The following is a 16,191-nucleotide window of genomic DNA, read 5'->3' on the forward strand; positions in this document are numbered from 1 at the left end:
ATTTTTAAATTCAGTTATTTATTTTTAGATGGGAGGTCCACTGCTTTAATAGTCCAAAACAGTGTGTTCACTAGGTTGAAATTTTATTCTGTCATTAAAAGTTGGCATGTACTTGGAGAACATATAGTATTTAACGTGTTTGTGCAAGTTTTTCTTCTTTTTTAAATTAGGGGCACAAAACTGTCTTCCACTTTTTTGTATTGTATCCAACCTTTGAAGGACCGGAAAGAGTGACCTCATCACTTACCATTCTACCCAATCAGCTTCTCTAGCTTCCTATGGAAGGTGAGGGAACACGTAATGAAGGGAAAAAAAGTCAAGAAGATTAGAGCTGCCAGACTAACATGCATCTTTACAATTTAGTAGTGTTGAAATGGTGCAATGGTGCCTACTGCGTAGTCAAAACGTGAACGTATGAAGCACTTATCATGGGAAAGCAGTTCATCAGTCAGAGAAGAAACCAATCGACTAGAAAATGTTTCTCTATTTGTAATGTTCTTGTCCAGCAAGCAGCAGAGAACATACAAGTATGTGTGTGTGTGTACCTCCAACAAATGGTAAAAAATACATACATGCATAGACAAGTGAAACAACCATACACACCCTTAAACTCTCCCCTACAACATGCTCTTTGTTCCTTTCTTTGTGCAGATAATCACTAAAATTTGGCCTTGAGGCCACTTATTATGTTCTCTTTGTTACTTTGAACTTTCTTGAAGAAGCCAAGTTGAAAGTGCATTCAAAGTATTTTTTCATTGAGTAATCAAACCACCCTGTGATTAACAGTGAAGTAACATAATTTGGTAGTAATGAGAGAATTTCACTAAGATAACTCTCAAGAACAGAGCACTAGCATCATTGCTCTGGAGGTTATACAAATAGAGTTGACTGAGCTGCATGACTAAGACACCAACGTACATTCAAATGTTGCCAAGGGGCTGCTCAAAAGGCAACAAGAATGCAGTGGTCCCCCCATAATCTCGCCTACTTCAGATTATCATTAAAGTATCAATAAGGAATAAATGTGATAAGGAATAAACTTTCTTAAGATGATTACATATGTATTTTGTACTAAAGTGATCAGTGTATCAGATATACATATATTTTTTTCAGAGCTAAAAATTCTATGACTGTAGATTGTAATAAAAAGTAAAGAAAATGAGGAGTAGAAGGAATGGAGGAGGAAAGAGAGGAAAAGATAAAAGAAGAATCAAAAGAATAAAGGAAAGTTACCATGTCTATAAAAATAAATGCTATGCAAACATTCATGACATAACATAAACAATATGATACATAATTAATACCCTGAATTAGTTCAGATAACTCCGATTTCCTCTCCTCTTTGCTAGGATTCAACTATGTTCATTTCCCTAATATTGCATTGGTTACCGTGTATTTGAAGTATTTTTATATGCCATTCCCTCATGCTAGAATATTAATTTCTTAAGAGGAGCTTCCTATTTGAATTACTGGTGCCAAGCACTGTGTTTGCTGCAAAATAAGTGTCCGGTAAATATATACTCACTAAGTGATTATAAATAATTAATAGATAGATACATGTTTTCTATTTCATTTCTTGGCAAAGATTTTCTTAACTTACATTTGGTAATATATGGTAGTTTTACTATGATTTGTAATTTGAAGTAAGGTTAGCGGCTTTCAAGCCACTTAATACTGTTAAATGTTCATTTTTGCCTTTTTTTTTGTTTTCAAAGATATATCTCATGACTTTTCATTCAGACTTTAATTATTCTAATTATGACACCATGATTTAAAAAGCATTTGTGGAAACTTAGTGTCAGATTCAATCAGCTGGTGGTCAACTGATGTACAAAATGTTTTTCCAAGACCAAGGAACATCAGTATTTCATGTTACACTCCCTGTGCACACATACACACATGTGCACACACACATACTACAATACTTGTGGAAAAGAGCATTTTGCTAGTCATGAATTCAACAGGAAAAAAAAAATAAACTGATGTATATTCTTCATATAAAGATATACTTTTTCTGTTTTTAAATTAATAAATTATATTTGATAAATTATATGAAATATTATCTGAAATGGGTATTAAAATATTTTTGGAGGGGGTTTCTCAAGGATAAGTTTCATTTTAAGATGAGAAATATGTACAGTGGCTTCTAATATGCTATTTTTCTCAGTTTTAAGGCTAGTTGTCTGTAAGTTGTTATCTGTTTTTGCAAGTTGCATAAGCTTAGCTTTGATATAATATACTAAGGAATTATTTCAGTAGTTCAATTTTTTGATCCTTTGATTTGCGGATTTTCTCCTGGCATGAGCTGAATTATGTCTCTCAAAAAAACATATATTCCAAGGGGAGGGAGGGATAAATAGGCAAAGCACAGAGATTACTAGGGCAGTGAAACTACTCTGTATGACACTATAATGGTAGACACATGTCATTATAAATTTGTCCAAAGCCGTAGAATGTACACCATCAGGAGTGAACCCTAATGTGAAGAATGGATTTTGGGTAATGATGTTGCGTCAATACAGTGCTATGAATTTTAACAAATGTATCACTTTGGAGGGGGATGTCGAGTGTGGAAAAAGCTGTATGTAACAGTGAGGGCAGGGGATAAATGAGAAATCTCTACCTTTTGCTCAATTTTGCTGTGAACTTAAGTTGTCTCTAAGGCAAACAAAGTCTATTAAGAAAAAATACATTTATACATATACATTTATATAAATCTAACCTCTGTCTCAGAATGTGATGTTATTTGGAAATAGGGTTTTTATAACAGTGGTAATTAAGTTAAAATTAGTTTCAATATGACTAGTGTCCTAATGAAAAATAGAAAACTTGGACACAAAGATGCAGAGGAAAGAGAAAGTGAAGACACAGGAAGAACTAACTATTAGCTAAGACATGCCTGACACTACCAGAAGCTAGAAGAAAATTAAGGAACAGGTTCGTCCTCACAACCCTCAGAAAGTACCAACCCTAACAGAATTGATTTCAGACTTTCAGTCTTCAGAAATGTAAGACTATACATCCGTGTTTTAACACCTAATTTTATGACAGCAGTTCTAGGGAACAGATACACCCCCTTTCTCAGGATTTGGTAAATAGTTTGAATAGCTTTGTCAAAACACATCATACATTTCCAAAAAGTAGATTACAATTATAACACAACTGATGTACAAAGAAAAGGCCATGGCACACTTTATTCAAGCAAGGATTTAAAATTGGTGCTAAGTGGGCACTGGGAGATAGAATTAGAACCTGTTGCTGTTTGGGGTTGAGATTTAAAGCAAAGAACATATTTGCTGAGGAGGAACAGCAGTAATGGTTGTGAGGGTCAATTAAGCTGAAGCTGGAAAACAAAGCCATTAAAGGTCTTGAATATCTTAGAATGAAGAAGAGACTCCTCTAACTGGGATGGTGGTCCTTTCACCAAAATTCATCAAGTCAAGGTGTCCTAAACATAATTACAAGGAAGGAGAAATATAATTATATGAACTGGCACAATAGCTCAGTGAACCCTGCATTTGGCAACATTACAGATATCACAACTAGATTATTCTACCACATGGGCAAGGAATTAATATTAGTAAAGAGACTAGAAGGTTCACAATCAACAACCCAAAGATTCAGTGGAAAATACAGTTCAAGGAATACGAAATATACACCGTCATCATTAGTATTCCCATTGCTGGCAACATTCCAACGTACTGGAGCTCTTATTTTGTTGCAAGTACTCTACGTGATAATTTACAAATGCTATTTCACTTCAAATAATTCTGATTACATAACCACACACAATATTTGACTCTCTAACATCTATTTGGAACTGACAAAGAGGTAGGCATGATTGATGTGCTGATATTCTGTTCCCTCCTAGTAACTATTTCTAGACTGGGCATTTGACCCAATTTTAGTCAATAATGCCCAAGGACAATTTTGCTAGAGATTTCTCAGAAAATACTTTCTCAATCTTAAAGAGAAAATCCACAGGAATACAGGTCACTTCTACCCTGCTGGATGTGAATAAGAAAGCTTTTGGTCTTGGAGGTTTCTGGCAGGTAACCTCCATCCATGGGGGAAGCCAGTCTGCGTGGACATAGCCAGCACATGGTATAACAGGCAGGAAGGACTGTAAGAGCAACATGGGGCAAGAACACAGACGGGTTCAGGCCAGGCACCTGCAGCATCCCTGAACTCTCTCTTTTGTGAGTAAATAAAGTTCCTTGTTAAAGTCTTTTTCAGTTGGCTTTTCTAAAACTTGTAGTCCAAAGCATGCTAACAAATAGAATTATTCCAATTTTACACATGAACAAAGCAAATTCAGATGGTGAGTTAAATTGCCCATAATCACAAGGCTAGAAGCAAGCCCACTGTCCTTAATCCCAGTCTTGCGTAATTTACTATTTACTCTTCATTCCTTTCTCAAAATATCTAAAAGGAGTCTTGAATCCGACACTGAGAAGTTTAGATTACCATTCAATGCCTCTCCTGGCTTTTGAATAAAAATGCTTGACAAAAACCGAGCTTTTATTGATGTTTTTTGGTAGACTTGTAAGATAAGGAGAGAATACAGGAGAGAGAAAGATTACTACACGTTTCTAAATAGTATAAAGATGTTTTGGGGAAAAAAAAGTTCCTCATCTATCATGCTTATTTTTCATAAAAAATCTTTAAATACTGTACCAATGATTTAATGAAGAATAATATTGAATAATTATTTAATTCTGAATAAGTCAGGTAAAACAAACCCAATAGTTGTTTTTTTTTTTCAATTCTAGTGTAAGATACAACATGGTACCATCATAAAATAGAACATTCAAATTGTTTTTGTACTTTCCTGACTCTTCTTATCTTTTTTTTAAAACTATATGTTGATCACATAGTCAAATGGCAAACGGCAAAATTCTTTAGTGAAATTATAATAGGAAATCTTGGAAAATTATCTCACACATTTTTCCTCCCAGTTTTGTTCTTATGCTAGTAATTGAAAAGTACCTATATAAACATTTCTTCTAGTGTTTTGCAACATCAAAAAATCAAATGCCCCTGGATAAATACCCTTAATTTGCAGTTGTTGCATTTTGAACATTTCATACTAAAATTTGGAATGACAGCTATTTACATTAAAAAATGTTAAAAATGAAAACTCAGAGTTTCTCATTTTAATCTGGTTCTTATCTTTAAAGTTGTCAAGATTTTGGCACAAGCTACCCAAAGAAGTATTGCTTTGCCTGGCGTGTTATGACAATTTTATTGTTACTATAAAACCTCCCTAGAGCAGAGCAGTGGTCAAATATCCTTAGTTAGATCCTAAGTATTTGGGCTAATAAAACTTTGTTGCCTGTGAAATACTTTGTTATTTTATTTATTAAAAAAATAGTTTACTTTTGGCCATATTACTTGTTAATAGCTTCATCATGACACTGGAGTAGTTAGCAGGTGAGCATTAAGTGATATCTTTTTGTCCCATGTTCCTATTGTTATTTCCAGAAAGTGTACTTGATAGCATCAAAGCTCTTCTACCTGGTGATTAATGAAAGTACTTAGCTTGTCAATAGATTAATTATAGTCCTTAGGCAATTTAGAGTGTGACAATTTGAAAAGGTCTATAAATGAAAACAGGAGGTAATAAAAGATTATCAATAAAAGGGCCATGATAAGAAGATACAAGAATGTAGGCTTAATTTAGACCTCTGAAAAAAAAACTATATTTATTAAATGATTTATCTTTGGATAAGTGTTACAAAGAACCTTGAAGGAATTACTGAAAATAGTGTTACATCATGAGAAAATGTTAGTGCACTGACATACATGTATCTGAGATTGTTTAAGAGAAGCAATTCCAAAATGATGGATGTAGATAAGAAAGTGTGAGCTTCTTTTTCAGACTCATGAATCTGTGCCATGGAGTCAATTCTAAAACAATAAACTGAAAGGTATTCATGATCTTCAACAATTCAGAAATCACACTACAAGCTGAATTTTTAAAACTTAAACTGCAATATGTAAAAACCACTTAAAGTAAAAATGTAAATTCAACTGTTTAAAATTATTACAACTAAAATAATCTATTTGAGTTCTCTCTTAATTCTGGATCTCTTTGTTTACTTTATAATTGCTAATTCACTTGAACTATCAGAGTTATCGATGACTTCTTTATTCATTTGTTGCAATCACTAGTTTTGTTTGTTAGATTCATCCTATAAAGATAATTTCATAAATCAATAATGATCCTTTTTTTGTATTTCTGTAAGACTTGAATACTGGTTTTGCTCAAAATGAAGAGAAGGTGATACTTTAAATTTAAAGAAATAACATGCAAATATCATAGGACCTCGGTGACATGAAGCAGAGGACCCCTGGTTGTGCATAGCCAAAGATGAGGTTACAATGATTAGGGGAAAAGATACAGTCAAATCAAGAGGCTTTGTTTTGCTGCCTCACCATGTAACCTTGGAACTTTAAGTTAAGGAAGATATTGATTTTTTCTACTAATCTATTTGATCGAAATATGGTCAGGGGATTTAATTGTTAAGATGACTGCATTTTTCTTCCAGTGCAAGGTGCTGCATCAGTGTAAAGTATCACAGAATGATTTCAACAGGGTGCACAACAAAATATCTGGCAATATTCAGGTACATTAAAAGCATATGGCCTACCTGCCCTGGACATGACCCCTGTGGATGCAAAGCATCATAGTGGAAAAGATAATGCTCCCCTTAAAACCGATGCAAAATACTGTTTCCCATGTTGTTTTACAGACTTTGAAATTTGTATTTCGCTGAACCAAGGAAAATAGACCAGAAGGCATTATCTTCAAAGAATAAATGGAGAAGGAAGTCTTATGACATTTTAGCTGAAACTGTGAAATGAAAAAAATAAAATGTTCTGAATTTTGACGTGGTCTGCTATTAATATATGTCTAAATATAATTTAACTTAATCAAATGATTAATATATTTTAGTACCATTATTGGAGGTAAACTGTTCTCTCCGATGATTGGTATTGTCAATTTGAATTATCACAGAAATATTTATGTATATTTTTCAAGGTCCATCTTGAGACAGGAGGGAAGGGGGCAGGCATAACCATTAAAAGCATGACACAGCAAACAGCACCAAGATGGCAGAAGATTCAATTCTCAGTAGACCTTGAGCTTCATTATTTGCTCATTGTAATATATCAGCATGGTAAATAACACACCTACAGGAGCCATGACAGTTCTGAAGAGAACCATAAAAGGTCAAAATGTGGGTGGTGGTGGAATTCCTGGGAATCCCCGCTCCTTCCTCCAAAATATTTGGAATAATCCTCCCACTTGTCAGCATATGGAGTTATGAAGCCCATAAAAGCTAGCAACTCCCAAAGTGTTTGCTCTCTCCTGCCTTTAGAGACAGCCCACACTCTGAATATGGAGTGTGCATCTACTTTTACTTTACACACCCACCCCCATGCCTTGTGGCCACCGTGGCCCTCTGAGATGGGCTGCACTCTGTCTAAGGAGTGTGTATCTTTCTGAATAAATCTACCTTCACTCTACTATGGCTCAATCTTGAATTATTTCCTTGGTGAAGCCAAGGAACCTCACTTGACAGGATGCAACCGGGGGACTCAACAGAGACCTGGGATATAACCATCCTTTCGTGCACCATTTTCCTGTGTCAGTCTCACCTAAGACCTCCTCCTTTCTGTCGGTCACTTATAGTAACTTATTTTTTAATCTTTATTTTGCTTACCATATTTTGGCAAGTAAAGTATAATTTAATTTTAGGACTTCCTCAATGCATAGTAGTAGCACTTTTAAAATATATATCTAAGAGTCTAAATATTATGTAAAGAAAGTAGATGAATGTTTTTGTCACTGAATGAAAAGAATGACTAATGTAATATGTTCACAGAGGTTAAAGTATAAAATAAACCTGGTTGAAACATTACTCACTGTAGGAGAATCCTTAAGTAAAATCCACTAATTTATGTAAAATTAATATGCAGAAAAACCCAAATACCACTGGTGCATAAAAATCATGCTAAATTTAATTTCTTGACTACTGATATAATTTTGTACTTTTTATGGTTGTAAAATATATAACATAAAAATGGTTACAATGGTAAATTTTAAATGTAGAATTCAGTGACATGTTGTACAACCATCACCACTATCTGTCTTGAGAACTTTGTCTTCCTCTCAAACTAAACTCCGTACTCATTAAACAGTAATTGCACATGTACTTTTCTTTATAATCTCTAGTTACTTGAACATACAAAATAATACAAGAATATATAGTTATCTGGGATTCATTACATGAAAAATAATGCAACATGAATTAATTGATTAGTAAGTTACAGTAATATCGGCATTACGTTAAATTATGCATGTTGATGATACTGTATCAAACTCAGATTTTTCAACACAAAATACTAAGAATTAAACACTGATGTTCAGTTGTTTTGTATCTAATTTTCTTATTCAAATTGGAATAAGCAAACAATTCAAAAAAGGAAAAAAAAATCTGACAGAAAGTTGTCTGGCTAATCAAAATCAAGGGACCTACAAGCAAACCAGTATAGGGCAAGATGCTTTCTTCCTCAGGGCACTTGCCAGTTCTTAGTGTGGATCAGGAGACTAGGAATCCGAGGGTAGGATGGAGCTAAAAGAAGCCAGTGAAGTTCTGAAAAGTTTACAGGGCGGGGAGATTCAAAAAACAAACAAAACAAAATCCCCAAAACCAAAATGCAAACAGATGACAAAAAAACTTTGTAGGGCCTAGAGTTCATGCAGAGCTGCAGAATTTCTAGGATTAAATAGGCCAACGTTTTGAAGAGGAAGGAGACTAATCCTCTAGAGGCGTTTACCAATGTCATCAGCTGTGCCGGTAGAGAACCTAGGAAATTAAGAAACCACTGGGGGTGGAGGGTGGGAAGGGACAGACGGCATTTTAAAATTGTAGAATAGATAAACAAGATTATACTGTAAAGCACAGGGAAATATACACAAGATCCTATGGTAGGTCACAGAGAAAAATATGTGACAATGAATATATATATGTTCATGTATAACTGAAGGATTGGGCTCTACACTGGAATTTGACACAACATTGTAAAATGATTATAAATCAATAAAAAATGGTAAAAAAAAAAAAAAAAAAAAAGAAAGAAACCACTGGGAGCAGGGTGTTCTTACCAGCAGACTCCCAGGGCCAACAAGACAAAAAAGTCAGGACTTTCTGAGTAGAAAGAGATCTGGTAAATATTTCATGCTCTTGGTCGAAACTCAGGTCTACAGCCCAGAAAAAAGCACACCGAGGTGTAATTTGAGTGTTATAAAATTTCAGCCTGGAATCAGCTCAGTACCTGATTGGATTAAAATGATGTGTCTCCAGTCTAGCTGTCCATTAGACATGAGGGCAGTGAGTCTCCAGTAGAAAAAAGTAGTACTACTCATGACCTCTATAATTTTTCAAAATTGCCAGGACCAAGAGAATAAAGAGGCAGTAGGAACAGACCCACGTATAAATCTGGTACTGAAGTTATAAGTAATAGATTTTAATCGCCTGTGAATAATATGTTCAAAATTTTTGAAAGGGTATATTTGACAAGATAATTATAATCTATATAACTATATGGGAATTCTAGAACTAAAAAAAGAAGTAACATAAATTAACTGAATCAATTATTTAATGGCAGATTGGAAATGACGAGAGGACTAATAAACTGGAAATCAGATCAACTGAAAATGTACAGCTTAAAAAACAAAAGCCAAAAGGCTCAAAGTTCCCCAAACTGTTAAAAGATATCAAGCCCTTGCTATATAGTTGAAACCCTAAGCAACATGTAAGTACTCAGAAAACCACATCTAGGCCCATTTTATATTTTATATATATATAACATTCATAAAATAGATATAATATACATATATTTCTTTCAGGGAATAATAGACTATTTAAAAAAAAACTGAAATGACAGACTAAAAACATCTTTAGTTGAAAGAAATTAACTGCCAAACTATGCTTTTATCCTCAGCACAAGTATTTTTAATTGTGAAATAAAATACAGAAGTTTTTTCAGAACAGCAGCATTGAATAAACTATAAGGGGATGTCTTTGGCCCAAGAAAAAAAGTATATCAGAAGTAAATAGAGATATATAGACATAAATTGAGAGGGAAAAAAGCATAAATATATGTGAAAATACAGATGGATTTTAATTGTATAAAACTATTATAACAATGTATGAGTTTAAAATAGAGAATTAAAAGGCATGTGCATATTAAGTAGAAATAAATTGTTTTAAGATATCAGCATTTTCTTGAAATTGGCTTTCACATTAAAACAAAGAAGTCAGTTATGCATTTTGGTATTTTTAGTTTAAATACTAGAAAAAAATAGCTAAAATACTCAAAAAAGGGGGGGATGTATTGCAAAAAAGGCAAAACTGAATGTTACATAAAACTATAAAACAAATGGGGAAAATAGTATTTAAAAAACACATAAAACCAAATAGCAGTGATCTACCTTATAGGTAAATGGCACATATCTTTTAAAGACAAAATTTATCAGAATAGATAAAAATTAAAATTAACTATGTCCTGTTTACAAAATTTACTTTAAATGTAAAATGATAAAAACTCCTGTGTAGTATAAAAGATAATGCTTTATCATTCTGGTGTATGACACACATATCCCAACTCAGTTATATTTCAATAAATAATTTGGTCTTACAAACATTTTAAAAATTTACATACTCATTTACATTTTACTGAGGGATCCTGTTTCCTCAGCCTTACTTTTTCTAGGTTTATCTACCCCTTTATTGCACATAAACTGTTTCTCCTACATTTTCTTGCAACACTTGTGTTTTAAACGTAAGTCTTTAAACCTCTTGTAGGTCAAAAGTCCATTTCCCTGTTCCATTGCACAGTATATTCTTTTCTCACTGAATCAAAAAATGGCTTTTAATTTCTAGACAATTGCGTTATCCACTTTCGGATGTTCTATTTTGTTTCACTGCTTTCCTTGTGTGTTTTTTGTCATAATAGTACTGATTAAGTTGGATTTGTAGTATGTTCCAATGACTAATAATATACTCCTGAGAGTTACTACCCAAGTTTTTGTGGTCTTTAAAATTAAACACTAGTTCTTCAACATATATTTAAGATTATTTTAATTTTATCTAAAGACTAAAAGTACTGTTGTAATTTTACTAAGAATGTATTTAGTTACAAATTAATTTTAAGGACTTCTATGATAGTAAGCTTTATATTTCCTGATATTGCACAATCACTTTTTACTTATTCTGACCTAGTTTTATATCTTCCCATTACAATATACAATTTCTTTATGTAGGTTCTCTGCCAACTTGTTAACTATAATTCTATTTCATTTTATTCTGCATTAAACAGAATGAAATATATTACCTATCTATCTCTAAATAAAGTGAGAAGAGATAAAATTTTATTTTTAGTAAAGTTTACTCATTAAATATTTCTGTATTTCCAAGAAGTGTTTTATTGGATACACATGAGAAATCCACAAAAATAAATCCTTTTATCTCTTATTTTCAAATTTTTATCTTATTTTATTTTATTTATTCCAATTAGTAGAACTTCAAAGAATGTGCTACACAGTAATGAGAATTACAGGTAGCCACTTGTATAGTTTCTTATTTTAATTTTAATGATTTTAATGCCTAGGGCTGTTTTATTGAGACAAAAATAAAGGGCATTTGTTGAATAAGAAAGAGGTTCTTATTATAGTTGGCCACAAATATCACATATGATTTTACAAAATGATCTTTTTAATTCTTAAAATGATTAGCCACAAATATTAATGTGGAACAGTATTATTTCAATGTCTTCCAAATCTAAGATTCCATCATATATTCACTCTTTCCAAATCAGACAGTATCTTAACTGTGGAATGCTACAGAAAATAACTTCAAGGATAAGGGGACAATTTATATTTTGTAGACAATACTAAGCTTCATCAAATATTTAGAGTGAAACATAAAATGCAATCAACATTTAGACACTTGGAAAGATGTTAATATTTTGCTAAATCTTTCAGTCTTTATCCAGATGTCTGGCAGCACATAAGGAATACAAAACACTCTATGAATAAACTTAATCTCAATTACATCCAAATGCCATTTTTCCACTGATTTCCAGTTTTCTTTCTAAGAGAGGATATAATCACAGGTTGGGTGATTGTAGAGATTAACAATCCTGGCTTCTAAGAACACACCACTCTAGTTCATTCATTAGGAATTTCAATGCCTGTGCCATTTTAACAAAAACAGAATTAGGTGGCAGTGAAAGCTTTACCAGTTTTGTTCCTGTGCCGTAGTCATTTTGATATGAACCAAAGTAAAGACAGTGGTCCACTAAGGGTTTATTAATTCCTGATAAAGAAGCAGTCTTTAAAAATTATTTTCTCTTTTTTTCATTATAAGTTATTACAATATATTGAATATAGTTCCCTGTGCTGTACACCAGAAACTAACACAACACTGTAAATCAACTATCCTTCAATTAAAAAAAAAATGTTATTTTCAGGAAAAAAATGATCACCTATTTTTATATTTTTTATCCAAGTAAATTTTACACCTATTTACTTGTGGTTATTATTAATTTTGCTTTAACAATATTTTTCTATTACCATGGAGAAATCACTTTGTTATCTATTAGACACAATTTTTCTCAGGTTTCTGACTAATAAATTTTTCCTCTCTAATTTTTGATTATCATTTATATTTCTTGAGGAAACACTGAACTCTTTAGGTGTATTTATCAATAAAGACTTTTTCCAATAAAAGAATCTTAATAAATACACACATAATACAAATGTGAAGAATGAAAAACACTCCTTGGCTATGCAGTTGGAATATAATTTTGAAACTCTTGTCTGCTCTTGTAACCTTTTGTTTAGTATACTAATTGCTTTCCCTAGACAGTGCTTCAAAGTTTTTACTGAAAGAGAAACATATATTGAGTTCCAATTACAGTAAATCTCTGAAACTCTGCCACTAAAACCCTAAATTCAATTAGGACCACCTGGCTATATCTCTATTTTAACTTCCATTACTTATAGCTCTATATCTTAAGCTTAAAAAAAATTTTCCCTGTGAAAGTTTATTCTTTGTTACCATTATACATACTAATTTGGGGGGGAAAAAACACTATTTTCTCACATGTCATGTGACAAATTTCGCTTAGATGTTTATGTCAGAAAATAATTTCATAGCACCTAAAATTAGTCCTAATTTCTGTACATTCAGCCTCCATTTTTTAAATCCTTTTTCCCCAGTTGCAATTTACTCTCCAGCTTTCAAAGGTACTTAATATCCTAAAGTGCTTTATGAACTGCACCCAAACCACCACTAATATTTGTATTGTGAAAAAAATTGTGTATGTAGATCTGTCATTTACTTGTTAGTATGACTATTACATCACACTTTCATACTTTTAGACATAATTACCTACATAATTATAATTCTAGTTGAGGGGAGTAAATATATATTATAATCATATGATTATGACTATTTTCTATAAATCTGAGGATTTTTCTGCCTATTAATATGATGGGTGTCATTAAAGACTAAAATTGCAGGCTGCCACAACCACTAGGAACTGTTGACAGAATGATTCAGGAAGGACTCGGACACTCATTTTGTGTGATGTAAAAGATACTCTCATTTAGTAAACTTTGTAGTAGTTTATAAAGCTTTCAGAGCACCAACAGATTAAAAATGTTTTAAAAGGAATGAATCTACTGATACATTCGAGCATCTGCCACAGGACAACGAAGAGGACATAAGAGACCCAAGTATTTCCACTCTTCCTGCTGGCTTTCCACCATTGCTAGGGTCCACAAAGCATCAAACTGGGAGTATTGCTAACTGAAACCATGGAAAGACAGGTGGTAATGACTGTTGTAAGTGTGGAATTTTAATCACTGAAAACAAGACTGAGAAGCTTCTGCAGTTTGGCCACTGGTATACAGACTCAGCTGCAGAGCCAGCTCCAGTTTACAACACAAAGGAGGATGCGTGGAAGACAGACCACGAGCCAACATGATGGGAGATGAGCTGAGTACCAACACAACAGCTGAACCTCTGCTTTGTGTTGCTAAAATTGTACATCACTTTCTTAAATGGAAAGAGCTAGAAGTTGTAAAAAAAAAAAAAAAAAAAAAACAACAACAGAAAAACCAAATAAAGACAAACCTTAAAAATTCCTTAGGCAGACCAAAACCAAAACCAGCTTAGTCATACAAGAAAACCTTAATGTATTTCACAAGACAAACTTGACCTGGATCATTTCTTATTTATGCTTCTGGAAATCATAAGTGAAACTTTTTGTCAAAACTAATATGAGGCAACCACTAACCAATTCCCTATCATTTAACAAAATATTATCAACAATCACTGTGAAGAATAAACAGTCAAGGCTTTCTCACTATGTAAGCTGCTCTTAAACAATATATCACTGAGCTTTACTCCGTGTGTCAGTTTGAGTACTCCTGGGTCACAAACTGTATTTTTGTCATGTGCACAATAAACCATTATTAATTACTACTTCAGTGACTCATTGGTTTTGATTCTGTTATTTCGGAACTTTTGACAAAATCAAATTAAAACCTGTGCTGAAATTGCATTCAGGTATTAACTGTAGTGTGTGTGTGTGTGTGTGTGTGTCTGTGTGTGTGTGTGTGTGTGTGTGTGTGTGTGTGTATGTCTGTGTGTGTGTGTGTGTGTGTGTGTGTGTAAGGGAGAGTTCATATTTGAGCTAATATGAGAAATGTACTTGTTGCAATAACACAGAATACTTAATGTGTTGTTTCTCCTTAAAGCCCCCCGTTTCTGTGATTCCCCCAGCCTTACCTTCTTCCCCAGCTTCTAAGAATTCCCAGCAAGCTGAATGGATGCCTTCTGCAGAGATTACGGTGTCGTCACCCACTGGAGTTGACAAGAGGAAATGCAGTGTCTCCCGTGGGTTGAGTGAAGATGTGTTGAGCTGAGGACCTGAGGACCAGAAGGTCCACAAATTAGAACTTGCCTCAGACTCATGCAAAAGCAGGACTGAGGTTTGGGTCAGAAGCTGGATCCAAAGGGAGACTGCCTCTCCCATTCCTTTTGATCAATCACTTAATGGCACTTACTTGTGAGTACTATGAATAATGCGTCATGAACGTTGGTATAAAGTATCTGAGGGCAGATTCTTATCAGTTTGCTGTGTCTGCAGGGCTTTAATACTGTCTGAAAAATAGTAAATAAGTGTGTATATATATATATATATAAATATTATATATAATATATGTATGTATGTACTTCTCTTTCTCTACTATGTTTTATGTCCCAGAAGGCTGACATTGATGGATGTCATAACAAAATACCACAGACTGGGTGGTTTAAACAACAGAAATGTATTTCCTTAATGTTCTGGAGGCTGGAAGTCCAGGATCAAGCTGTTGGCAGGTTTGGCTCCTGCTGAGCCCTCTCTCCTGGACTGGTACATGACTGACTCCCTCCTGTGTGTGTGTCTGTGTTCTAATCTCTTCACATTAGGACACAGGTCATACTGGATTAGGGCCTGCCCAGGTGACCTCATTTTACCTTAAGCACCACTTTAAAGGCCTTGTGTCCAAATACGGACACATTCTGAAGTACTACTATGGCTTAGAACTTAAACATAGGAATTTTAGGGGGACAATTTAGCCCCAAATATCCCCCTTGTCAAAATACTGATTGGAATCTTCCCAATTATTTTCCTAAATCTTTCCCTCAAATAAGTGAGCTCATCCCTGGCCTCCTTGACTTTAGGCTCCATCTCCCCTAGAACCACACCTGGCTCCTGCCTGCCTGGATTCTCCCAGCAGTGCCTCCCAAGGACATATCTCTGGGGGAACTCCCTTTGCTTCCTTCTGTTATTGGCTTTTATAAATCTCTGTGCTCCTGGAATTATCATCCTTATCATGCAGCACAATCTTTAGGTGATAATCAAGTGGTTTCTTCGTTGGTGGTCTCAGACTGGCAGGGTTAAAAGCTACTCACTAGATTTCAAACCTCAGGGAACTTATTCAAACTCTCTATGCCTCAGTTTCCTCATGATAAAGGGAATTGACAATTTCCTCAAATGTATTTAATGAGAAATACAGTTGACCTTTGAACAACATGGGCTTGAGCTGCACAGGTCTACTTTTAC

General features: G+C 33.8%; 1 protein-coding gene across 2 annotated transcripts in view; it reads right to left on the reverse strand.

Moving 5' to 3' along the window:
* Positions 1 to 16,191, reverse strand: part of CDH18 (cadherin 18) — an 885,120-nt gene that overhangs the window by 505,014 nt on the left and 363,915 nt on the right. The window contains exon 3 of one of the 2 annotated variants that reach the window (XM_064479687.1): positions 14,871 to 15,011. The exons of the other annotated variant lie outside the window; for it this stretch is intronic. The gene's annotated coding sequence lies outside the window, so the exon portion shown is untranslated. The remainder of the gene's footprint in view (positions 1 to 14,870; positions 15,012 to 16,191) is intronic. 2 annotated transcript variants of the gene reach the window in all.

This window comes from Camelus dromedarius, chromosome 3, assembly GCF_036321535.1.
Source record: "Camelus dromedarius isolate mCamDro1 chromosome 3, mCamDro1.pat, whole genome shotgun sequence".
In the NCBI taxonomy this organism is placed as follows: Eukaryota; Metazoa; Chordata; class Mammalia; order Artiodactyla; family Camelidae; genus Camelus; species Camelus dromedarius.